The 11,391-nt window shown below is 35.7% G+C and overlaps 2 pseudogenes; both read left to right on the plus strand.

Annotated features, from left to right (window-relative positions):
- Window positions 1-183: 183 nt before the first annotated feature.
- Window positions 184-5,795, plus strand: LOC113043278 (dynein regulatory complex subunit 6-like; annotated as a pseudogene).
- A 412-nt stretch (window positions 5,796-6,207) lies between these two features.
- Window positions 6,208-7,919, plus strand: LOC113043275 (serine protease 27-like; annotated as a pseudogene).
- The last annotated feature ends 3,472 nt before the right edge of the window (window positions 7,920-11,391 follow it).

Consider the following 11,391-nt stretch of genomic DNA (forward strand, 5'->3'; position numbering starts at 1 on the left):
CATAAACACAGTCTTTAGCAATATAGTTATAGTTATATATACACACACATTAACTTTCTATTTTCCTATTGTTTCCTTCTGTAATTTCTCCTGACAAATCACATGCTTTTAGGTTACCAAGCGACATAATGTGTAAATATTGACAGAAGCTGCAGGAGTATCATATTTTTTTGTTGCATTGACTTCAGGAAATCATTAAACTAGCTCTTCACCTGGAGCCGTCGTTTTTATGATGATTTCTCTGCAAGATTCAGATCCAGTTATACGAAACTACATGATTAAACATTCACTTCCTCAGATATACAAGGTGAATTACATTAAATGTTTTCTAATGATCTAATTACTTTATTAATAATCCGTTTAAGGAAATAGGTAACTGCACAAAGAGGCTACATATTGTTAATAAAATAATATTGTATTTTTTATATTTTGCATTTCAACCAGGCTTTACTTGCTGGGTTATGCATCTCATGCCCTGAGGATCCTTTGCTCTTTATAGAGGAGAAGATCCTATCTATCCTTGAGGATCATGATTTTGAGATCTGCTGGTAGGTGTGATTCTTCACGTATGGCTCAGCAAAATGGTTTTAATACAGTAAACAACATCTCTAAGATGTAAACTTTTTCTGAATTCAGGCACACATTTATTGACAAAGACAAACAAATCTCCTCATTGGCAAGAGGCATTGTGTTTGATATATTTGGAAACCCAGAAGACAGCCTGGTAAAACTCTTTAAGTATTTTCATCATTCAGAGTGAATGAGAGTTGTGTCTTCAACTCTTCATCTGCTTAAAATCATTTATTAATTTCCCCTCTCACAGTGTCCGTCACATTTGTTGGAGAAAGCGTACTCCTGTTATCGCACCAGCCTGACCAAAATGTGTTTCACGTGAGTGTCAAAACTATAGACTGTAAGAGTCACACAACAGAAAACAATGTCAACTAGCTTTATCAATTATTTTTTCTGTTAAGGGGTTGGAAGGGTTATATTTCAAAGAAGAAATTGAAGGCTGCCAGACTCCTGGAGAGAATGGAAGAGGCTGAGATGTATCACAAACAGAGACGGATAAAACTGGCTTTCATCAAGTGGACAGCCTGGGTTCAGTTTCGCAAACGGAGGAGGAATGGTATTTAGCTTTTATGGGTTATAACATAAGGGAATATTATTCTTACATGTAATTCAGAAGTTGAAGTATTTAGAAAATCCAGCTGCTCAATCAAAACTTTTTTGTTCTCTGTTAATATTCTTTCTAACACATAAAGGCATTTTATATTTTATCCAGATGCCATGAGGAAGCTACAAAAAGTGCAGGAGTCTGTTCACTGCAGAAACTTCATCACAGCTTGGCGTCATGTTGTGCAGGACGCTAAAAGAACAAAGGAATACTTTAAGGTAGTTTTTCAAAAGTCAAACACATATGCACTGAACTCGTGAGATGTTTTATGATTTATGTCTGCTCAGAAGCTAGAGAGAGATTTACAAGAAAGCCAGATCTCAGGGAGACCACAAAACGATGGCCAGGACAGACTATCACTGCTTCCTAACAAGCTGTCTCTTAAGGTATCACTTAACCTCTGTGATGTTACCATTAAATAACTGGCAATTACACAAGCCAACTGATTTTAATACACAATTTGCTGCAGATCTTCCAAAGTTTAGGTGTGCGTGAGCTCCTGAAATGTGCTCAGGTGTGTCGTTCTTGGAAAGCGATCGCTCAAATCAGCTCGCTGTGGACTGAGGTCAGTGCAGCTCGCTTTAAAACTCTTAAATATAAATCTAGGTAGTATAACCTGTAAGATGTGTTTCCACAGATCGATTTCTCCCTTGAGGCCAGCTGGATCACAGATCAGACTGTGGAGAGAATACTGCGTGTGCATCGCGTCTACGTGATCTCTGTCAACTTCTGCGGTTGCACACTGGTGCAGGAGTCGAGTTTTAGACGCATCAGTAAATTAACTTTAACCAGCCTTAAAAATTCATACATTTTTGATGTAATCAAAAACATGATAAGGACCATGCTTGTGTTTTTGTTTTTTTTGTCAAAGGTCAATGCAGAAATCTTCAAGAACTCGATCTCAGTGAATGCTCACATCTTAATGCAAGTAGAATAAAAACACACTGTTACAAAGCTTTAAAAAAAAATCTAATTCCTGTTTTGTTTGTACACACACTGACAGGATGAAAACATGAAGATGATTTTAGAGGGATGCCGCTCTCTCCTGCATCTTAATCTGGCCTTCACTCATATCACTAATGCCACTTTAAGAGTCCTGTCAAGGTCCAAACTTCTTACATGCGTCTCAGTTCTTCATACTCTACACATGAGAGAAATGCTATATTTTTATGATGCTCACGGCATTGATTGTTATTTTAAAGATGCTGTCTGACGCTGCGGTCTATGAGTCTCGCATACTGCACAAGTTTCTCTGATAAAGGCCTGCAGTATCTGAGCACAGGAAAAGGCTGCCACAGACTCACGTATCTGGACCTCTCTGGATGTTCTCAGGTGTTGACATGTATAGAATATAGAAACTAGTAATATTAGCTAATATTTTATCTAATATGGAGGTGGATATATTAATATATAATAAAATAGCACTTCTATAGCCACAAAACTTTAATAGCTACTGTACCAGGTACTTTTTTGGTGCTCAGATTAAGGATTGCATTATATGAATGTGGCATTACAGTTTTTATTTTCTACTGTACAGATATCTGTGGATGGATTTAAATATTGTTGCTGAAGCTTGCAGCACACTTCAACGGATTGTGCTAGATGATCTCCCCATCCTGACTGACACCTGTGTGCAGGTACGTGTTATTAATATATGTTATGTACACTAACATCTATTAGACTTTAAGTTTAAAGTACATTTGTTAGTTGATTGGTGATTGTTGTTTTTCTTTGCTGCAAGGTCTTAGTGGCTAAATGTCCTACGTTGACTGCGATTTCCATACTGGACTCACCGTATCTCTCTGATGTGGCTTTCAAAACTATGGCTGAAGTGATCAGCCTCACCAAAGTCCAAATAGAAGGTTTGTATTTATGCGCTCAAATAGTGTGGCATGGTTAGAGAGGCTGAATTATTCAAATAGAAACTGTGCATTCTGCATTGCAGGTAATAATCGTATGACGGACAGCGGGTTGAAGGCCCTGTGCCGGAGCTGTCTGAAACTCAGCGAGGTCCAGGTGTCTGACTGCACTCGCATGACTGACGCCAGCTTGAAGTCTTTAGGAAGTCTGACAAAACTGTGCAACTTAAATATCTCAGGCTGTATCAAGTAAGAGACGACCAACATGAATATATAGGAAAATGCAAATGCAGAGTCTCTCTGAGAACTTTTTATTTTATTTTTCTGTGGGGTGAGAGAACAGAAAATGGGCCAAAAATATGATATATGGCACAGTATATATAAACACATTATATATTGGATATATGGTTATTACTGGACATGCATTCTTAAATATGATTCTTAAAAAAAACTGTTTTGTTTAAAACTAATAGAATAGTTGCATTTAATTTATATTATGTGTGTGTGTGTGTTTTAATTTTTTTTGACCTGGTCTAGGGTCACAGATATGGGAATCCATTACATCACTGAAGGAGCATCTGCTGTGGAACTGCGAGAGCTTGATCTTTCCTACTGCCCAAAACTTACTGACCTGTCCCTGAAGAGAATAACTCAGAAGTACACACACTTTATACATAAAATATCAAATTCTTCCTACACGGAGACTGTTTGAATGTACATTTGTTCTCCAGATGTAGCAAGCTGACCCAGCTGAGTGTGTGTTTCTGTGAGAACCTGACAGATAATGGATTTGAGTGTCTGGACATTTGTGCTTCTCTCGTCTCTCTGGACATCACAGGCTGTAAAATACATGACAAAGTACACTTTAGTATCTTATGCATAATATATACTGTACTATCTATCTATCTATCTATCTATACTGAAAAATTATTTTCCAGCTGTGGTCAATACTGTTTTATTATAAAGTTGTGTCTTTCACAGGGACTGGCAGCCCTTGGGAACTAACCACAGTCTGAGAAAACTGACCGCATCTGAATGTGTTTTCATAACAGATAATGGAATAAAGGTTTGGTTTCCCCTTTTTATTACTTCATTGTGCATAAATTTGACTTGCAGTGTATTTACCGTCTGATTACTCTTTTTGGAGAAGTTCATGTGATGATCTTTTTTTGTCTTGTGCAGATGTTTTGCCAAAACTGTAAAAAGCTGGAGCTTCTGGATGTGTGTCAGTGTGAGCGTCTGTCTGACCGAGCCATCAAAGCCCTCTCCTTCTTCTGCAGGACCATTGCCACAGTCCGAATAGCTGGATGCCCTAAAGTACTTCTTTGTTTCAGTAATCGAGAAAAAACTTTTTAGGATTTTTAAATCAAAATAAGAAAATCTACATTTCCATCAAATTGTTATGCTGATAATCCATATGGCAAAATATTTTCAAATATACTTTTTTCTATTTTTTTGTATTTTGTACATATTCTCTACAAGTATATTTTTGAAAAATATATTTTAAAACATAATAAATACATCAATATTTTTTAAGCATTTAAAAATATATTTTGCTCTCTGAATCCAAGAAAGTAAATTTCACAGTAACGGGAACATACTATATAATAAAAAAATATATACTTATTATAACTATTATTACATATTATATACACACTACAGTATACACATACTTTATTACAACATACAGTATATATAAAAAACAGCATAATTAATCTATTTTTGATCTCTAGTATGGTAATTCATTCACATTTGCAGTTAGTCTAAATGTAAGCCCAAATATATATATATATATATATATATATATATATATATATATATATATATATATATATATATATATATATATTGGCATATGCAATTTGAAATAAAATAAATGCATTCAATTCAATAAAAAAGTGGTCTCGGATCATTGGAGCATGGTAAAGATCTTGACTGACTGACTATATATATTGTTTTCTCCAGCTGACAGATACAGCAGTGAAGTACCTGACAAGAGTTGGTCACTTCCTGAAGGAGCTGGATGTGAGTGGCTGTCCTCTCCTGACTGACCGCACTCCTTCCTTTCTACTGTGCAGCTGTCTGCAGCTGCGCTCCATCAGCATGCTCTACTGCAAGAACATCTCCAAGTATGACTCAGTGTTTACCCTACACTTACTAATGACATCTTTGGCCTTAAGAAATTAGTGTACACGGCTAACACAGAGCATATTTATATTCATGTTGGAGATATTGCAGATTAAGTTGATGTAGTGTTGATTTGTACCTGCCTCTTCTCAGACAGGCTGCTCTGAAACTGCAGCACCGTGTGCAACACTGGAAACACAGTAACGATGACGCCCCCTACAGTCAGGACTAACTACTACAGCTCGACCAGATCTGGACCAACTGGAGGAACAAGACATTACAAAACCGACATTACCTACACTGTGGAAAAAAATGACATATTGTGTAATATATCGGATTTCATAAGTAATCACTTTTTAAGCTTTTTTTCACAATTATGATTCTTTAGTTACTAAATATTGAAAAGTACTTAAGCCACTGAAGGGGCTGACAAAAAGGTTTTGAATTCCTTTAGCAAACCAAAGTTTTTTGGCATTGGTTATAAAAGAGGAAATGTTTTATAAAAATTGAAATTTATATAAACTAGAAAATATAGGTGGTTCCATATAGAGAAAATGGACTGGAACTATTACATATTTCACGAACCCAGTTTCATAAGAAATAAAAGAATAAGGCATCAGTTTTGAAAAATACCAAACTTTATAATCAGGATTGAATATTATTTTGTACTCTCTTACTATTGTTTGGGTATTTTTTACGACAAAGAAATACTGTGGGACCTTTGTTTTAATTAAATATGAAATTTATATATTGAATCACAAAATAAAACTAAAAAAGGTATTAAAAATATGATGGGTTATGTACCTTTTATTTAAATTACACAGGCTGTTCATGTCAAGCATGCATTAAAGTGTATTTGAATAGCAGCAGAACACGCTATTGAAAAAGCAGGCGCTATTATTTATACATATTTCTATAGCATACATATATACTTTCCCATAGTCACTCATGATTTTGCTGCAAGACAAGGTGTAGCATGATAGAAATAAAATTAAAAGGAGAGAGAAAGGAATAAAATATGATTGTGAAAATGGAGGGCGTATATGCAAATTACATTTTTCATGATCAAACAAGCATAGAAGAGAGAATCTCGTGACGATGTGGAGGTTAACGTGTGTGGCCATGCTCATATGCGTCAAAGGTAGGGTCTTCCAATTGATTTGGTAGCATTTTCACAAACTTTCAAACAGATCATAAATAACGCTACTGTACACGTCATACTGTAAGCAGCTGTTGGATCACTGGACTCTGGTTCTAATCTGGGCTGCATGGATCAAATCCAGATCCCATTTCCCCTCATACCTGCCCAATAAAACAGAGGCCTATAAAAACGAAAAACCTTTAATTCAATTGCTTTTACATAACATACATAATGTAAAAAAAAAAAGTTTTATATTATATTTAATAATTACTCCAAGCCCTGAACTGTGTGTTAAATTTCGGTGTTGCTGTAATCTTTCCCACCTTGTGTCTTATATTGCAGATTCTCGTTCTCATTTGAACGGTAAGAGCCTCTTTCCCTGGATGTCTTTAGAAAGAATGGCACAAATCTAAAAAGAAACACTTGTGTGATCTGATGTAACTTTGTCTTGGGTGTCAACTCCTCTCTCCTCTCTTTCAGTTTGTGGTCGTGCCCCTCTATACCCCCGTGTTGTGGGTGGTGCAGACACACATGAGGGTGCATGGCCATGGATGGTTAGTCTACACAGCCCCCAAATATAAAGGCCATTTCTGCGGAGGTTCCCTCATCAGCAGTGAATGGGTGTTAACTGCAGCTCACTGTTTCGCTAGGTTAGAAGCACACGATCACACATTTCCACAGATATTAAACACTGCTCTCTCTGTTCTTGTAATATTGTTGTGTTCTTCATTCAGCGTCAACACGTTCAGCGTCTGTGTGTATCTGGGAAGGAGGACACAGCAAGGCGATCATGGGCATGAAATCAGCAGAAGCGTCAGTACGCTCCTCATTCACCCGTCCTACAACAGCGACACCTACAACAATGACATCGCTCTCCTGCGTCTGTCCTCTTCAGTCAGCTTCACCAACTATATCAGACCCGTGTGTTTAGCTGCAGAAAACAGCCACTTCCCATCCGGCACCAGCAGCTGGATCACAGGCTGGGGACAAACCGCATTTGGAGGTAACACAATCATACACACACACACATACACACACGCACATCTGCTAACATCACAAACTGATGACTGTGTTTGTGTGTCCAGTGAATTTGTCTTATCCCGGGACTCTGCAGGAGACTGTGGTTCCAGTGGTAATTAATTCTGAATGTAATAATCTGCTGGGTGCCGACCTCATTACAGACAACATGATGTGTGCTGGTTTACTGCAGGGAGGAAAAGACACCTGCCAGGTACAAGAACCAGTCCGATTATTGCTACTCATCTAAAAATGTGCTTTATAGTCACTGTTTGCTCCGATCACTGTTTTAATGTTAATAGTACAATGTATAAAAAGGTCAGTGAAATACATGCTCTCTGTAGGGGGACTCTGGTGGGCCAATGGTGGAGTCAGCAGTGTTCAGTGTGGGTTCAGTCTGGTATCATCAGCAGAGGTCATGACTGTGGGTCAGCCCGGTGAACCTGGTGTGTACACTCGTGTGTCACAGTATCAGCAATGGATCACCACCTCCACTGGCCAAAACATCCCAGGATTTGTCATCTTCAATCCCCTAATCTCATGCCCTTCTGCCAGCCAAGGTTAAAAATGTATAGCCTTAAACATGTATGTCTCACAGATGCATTATATTATTTGTTTTGTTTTTTACCTCTGCAGGTTGAGGTTATAGTCATATAAAACACACTTATCAGTACTTCCAGGAACTGCAATGCCCAGTACCCCAGTGATCATCACAAACCACACAAGTTCAAGATTTGTTGAAAAAAAAATTCTCCAGGACTTAGTAGTTTGTAGGATGTGACTAACAAGATTAATTGTGAACATAATGTTGTATTTTATCAACAATTTTCTCTCATCTACTCACAGTTAAACCCTTTTTTTTTTTTTACCTTTTCTTCATTTTGCAAATTATTTTTTTTTTTAACAATTTGTGTAAATAAATAATTCAGCAAGGACACATGAAATGTATTCAAGTGACAGTAAAGACAATTAAAAGGTTACAAAATACTTCTATTTCAAATAAATTCTGTTCTTTTGAACAAATAATAATAATAATAATAATAATAATAATAATAATGGTTTTCCACAAAAAAAGCAGCATATTATAATGATTTCTAAAGGATTATGTGACACTGGAGACTGGAGAAATGACTTTGCATCACAAATAAATCACCTTTTCAAAACCGATTCACATAGAAAAAAGTTATTTTAAATTGTAAAAATATACAATGTCACAATTTTCACTGAATTATTGATTTAAAAAATGCAGCCCTACAAACCAACCTCAAACTTTTAAACAGTAGTATGTGTATTCTGTAATACACATATTGTACAGTATGTTACAATGTGTGTAAAAGCTTTTACCAAAATTAAAAAGTGCTTTAAATTGCATGGTTAATTTCTTGTACAGTACAGTTGTTTCAATGCATTCTTTTTATCAACGAATCTGAATATACTGTAAAGTCTCTCAGGCTGTTCCAGTATCAATCTCCTGTCTAAAACCAGCAGCAAGGCTCTGTCAGTTCTGTAGTTGGCTTCTGTGTAGGTTTTTAACTCTGATCTCCGAGTCTGAGGCTCTCAAACCAGCTCTGGGTTCTCAGGTTCACAGCAGCAGCCTTTGATCCTTCCTTCTTCATGTGTGCCACCATTCAAATTAGCTAAATGAATACATAAAATGTATGAATGCATAGAATATATTAGATAATGTCGTTTAAATAGTCAAATTTTTTTTATCTTTATTATATGTATATCTAGGCAGCAACAGCAATGACAGCAAAACAGAACAGGTTCAGAGAGCGAGTGGAATTATGGGAAGTGTAGTTCATCAACTATAAAAGGAAGCCCACAATTTATCATCATTTATGTCATTCATCTTGAAATGTTATTGTAGTCTGAATGATCCATGATGGATAAAATTAGGATTTTGTTAAATATCATAATTATAAGTATTAATAGTCTAAGAAAAGAAGAAGACAAAGTTAAAATGAAAAAAAAGTAATCTGTGGCTTAATTTGAATTAATAATATCAATAAAAACAAACAGCAATACTACACTGATATAAAATTTTATTTTTTATTTTTATTTTTTACTATTATAAAATGGAGAGCTATGCTGTATAATTAATTTTGATGACCCAACTAGTAAATATAGGCCTATTTACAATTTTTTGTTGTTTAAAGTTTTAGTTTAATTAGACTTCATTTTGTTTTCAGAAGATATGTCTGAAAAATACGAACTTTTATTTTAGCTTGACTAAATGTAATGTTACAAACTTTCATTGACAGATATTTTCTATAGCCAACTCTGTCTAAAAATGTTACCCTCACAGAACCTTTTTACATTTTTGCAATTAGACTATTCATACATGCCTGTTTCTTATGTGAACTATTGTGTGGTGTCCAAAACAAAATTAGAAGCTGTTTTCGTAACTCGGATATAGGTCCCAGAATATAGGCAAAACGTGACCCAACCTGTTTTATTAACATTAGCACTTTTAGATATGTAATATTAGATGGAATGTACTACTGTGGTTGTAAGTGGCTCATAACTGTCATCTCAGGATGATTTTAAACTCCCAGTGCTGGTCGTTCTGGAGCTGAGACAGAACGTCATACTGGCGCGGATTTTCCGTCCGTTTGTGTAATACCCGCGAGCGATATTATTCAAGAAACTACCTCACTGCTTGTGTAACTTGTCTTAATTCCTTCAATGAAGGCCCAAGGTAATTTATTTTTACCTAAAGTGATTCATAATCCTGAAACAATGGGCCACAGTCAAAGAGAAGTTGTTCTCCTGGCAAGCTATTGTAACTCGTCCAGAAGGTGGCACTCTAGTCATTCTACATAAAGCGAGGTTTACAATGCGCCTTTTGAAAACAAATAGGTCATATCCTCCTCCACATTAGCTTATGATTTAGTGTTGAGTTATGAGTAGGGATTTAGTATTTGTCCTCAAGGACAGCCAAGTTCAGAATCTAATAAAGCTACAGTGATGCTACAGGTTTGCTTTTTGAATACATTTAATGCATGTTAACCAAATTGTTCTTGTGTGAGGTATAGCCATGCTGTAATCCTCATCAGCATTTTGCAGACTAGTAAAAAGTGTTAATATCTATGAGACAATGTGTATTGTATGTGGTATCTGTAAATCAAAATATAATTCATTTAGCTGCACTACTCTTTCAGACAGGTAGTGTTACGCTTCTTTTTCAAAAAGAGTCCATAAGAGGAAATTAAAAAGCCTGTCTAGACGCATGCAGTTGAGGGTCGAGTCAAGAGCATCGAGGGTCATCAGAAGGTCATGGTCAAAGTTCAAACAGAGCTGATGAAATGGAGACTTAAGAGAGGACAACATTTGCTAGATACAGCACAAAGAGAGTTCATTCATATATGACACACATAATAAAACTTTATTATCATGACTGGAACGACAGAAATATTGTCATTTGTACCATTTCTGAGTTGGATCTCCATATAGAAATCTTAAGAAGACATTTAAAGAAAAGAAAGGTTTTCATAAATGGTGAAACCTAAACCGTTATACAAAACAAATCAAGATTCAGCCTGTTTTTTGATCATTTGTAACAATAACACTAGAACTTTACTCACATAGGGATAAAATGAAATGCTGATTGACCTCATTTAACTATTAAACCAAACTGTCTATATTGTACTGTGTTCATAGGCTATATATACACATGTATCACACAGCAAGTCAGACAATAAGGATAGAGAGACAAATTATTTACATCATACAGTAGTCCGTTATGGCAAATCACATTCATAGTCATCTTCACTACATAGAAACATACAGGCCCACACTGAATCTGCATCTGCTGTTCACAAAGTCTCACATATTCTTTCTCTCTCTCTATAAAGTATATTTTGCGTATGCATATGCAGAATTACATATATATGCATGTGTGTGTGTGTGTATATATATATATATATAATATATATATATATATATATACACACAACATATATATATAGTACATTTAAACACGTACATTCTACTCCTATCTATGTAAATATATCTTGTTAATAAAAAAAGATATTAAATATAAAAAGCATACATTTATAATATCTCTC

The sequence above is a fragment of the Carassius auratus genome, chromosome 25 (genome assembly GCF_003368295.1).
Source record: "Carassius auratus strain Wakin chromosome 25, ASM336829v1, whole genome shotgun sequence".
Taxonomy (NCBI): Eukaryota; Metazoa; Chordata; class Actinopteri; order Cypriniformes; family Cyprinidae; genus Carassius; species Carassius auratus.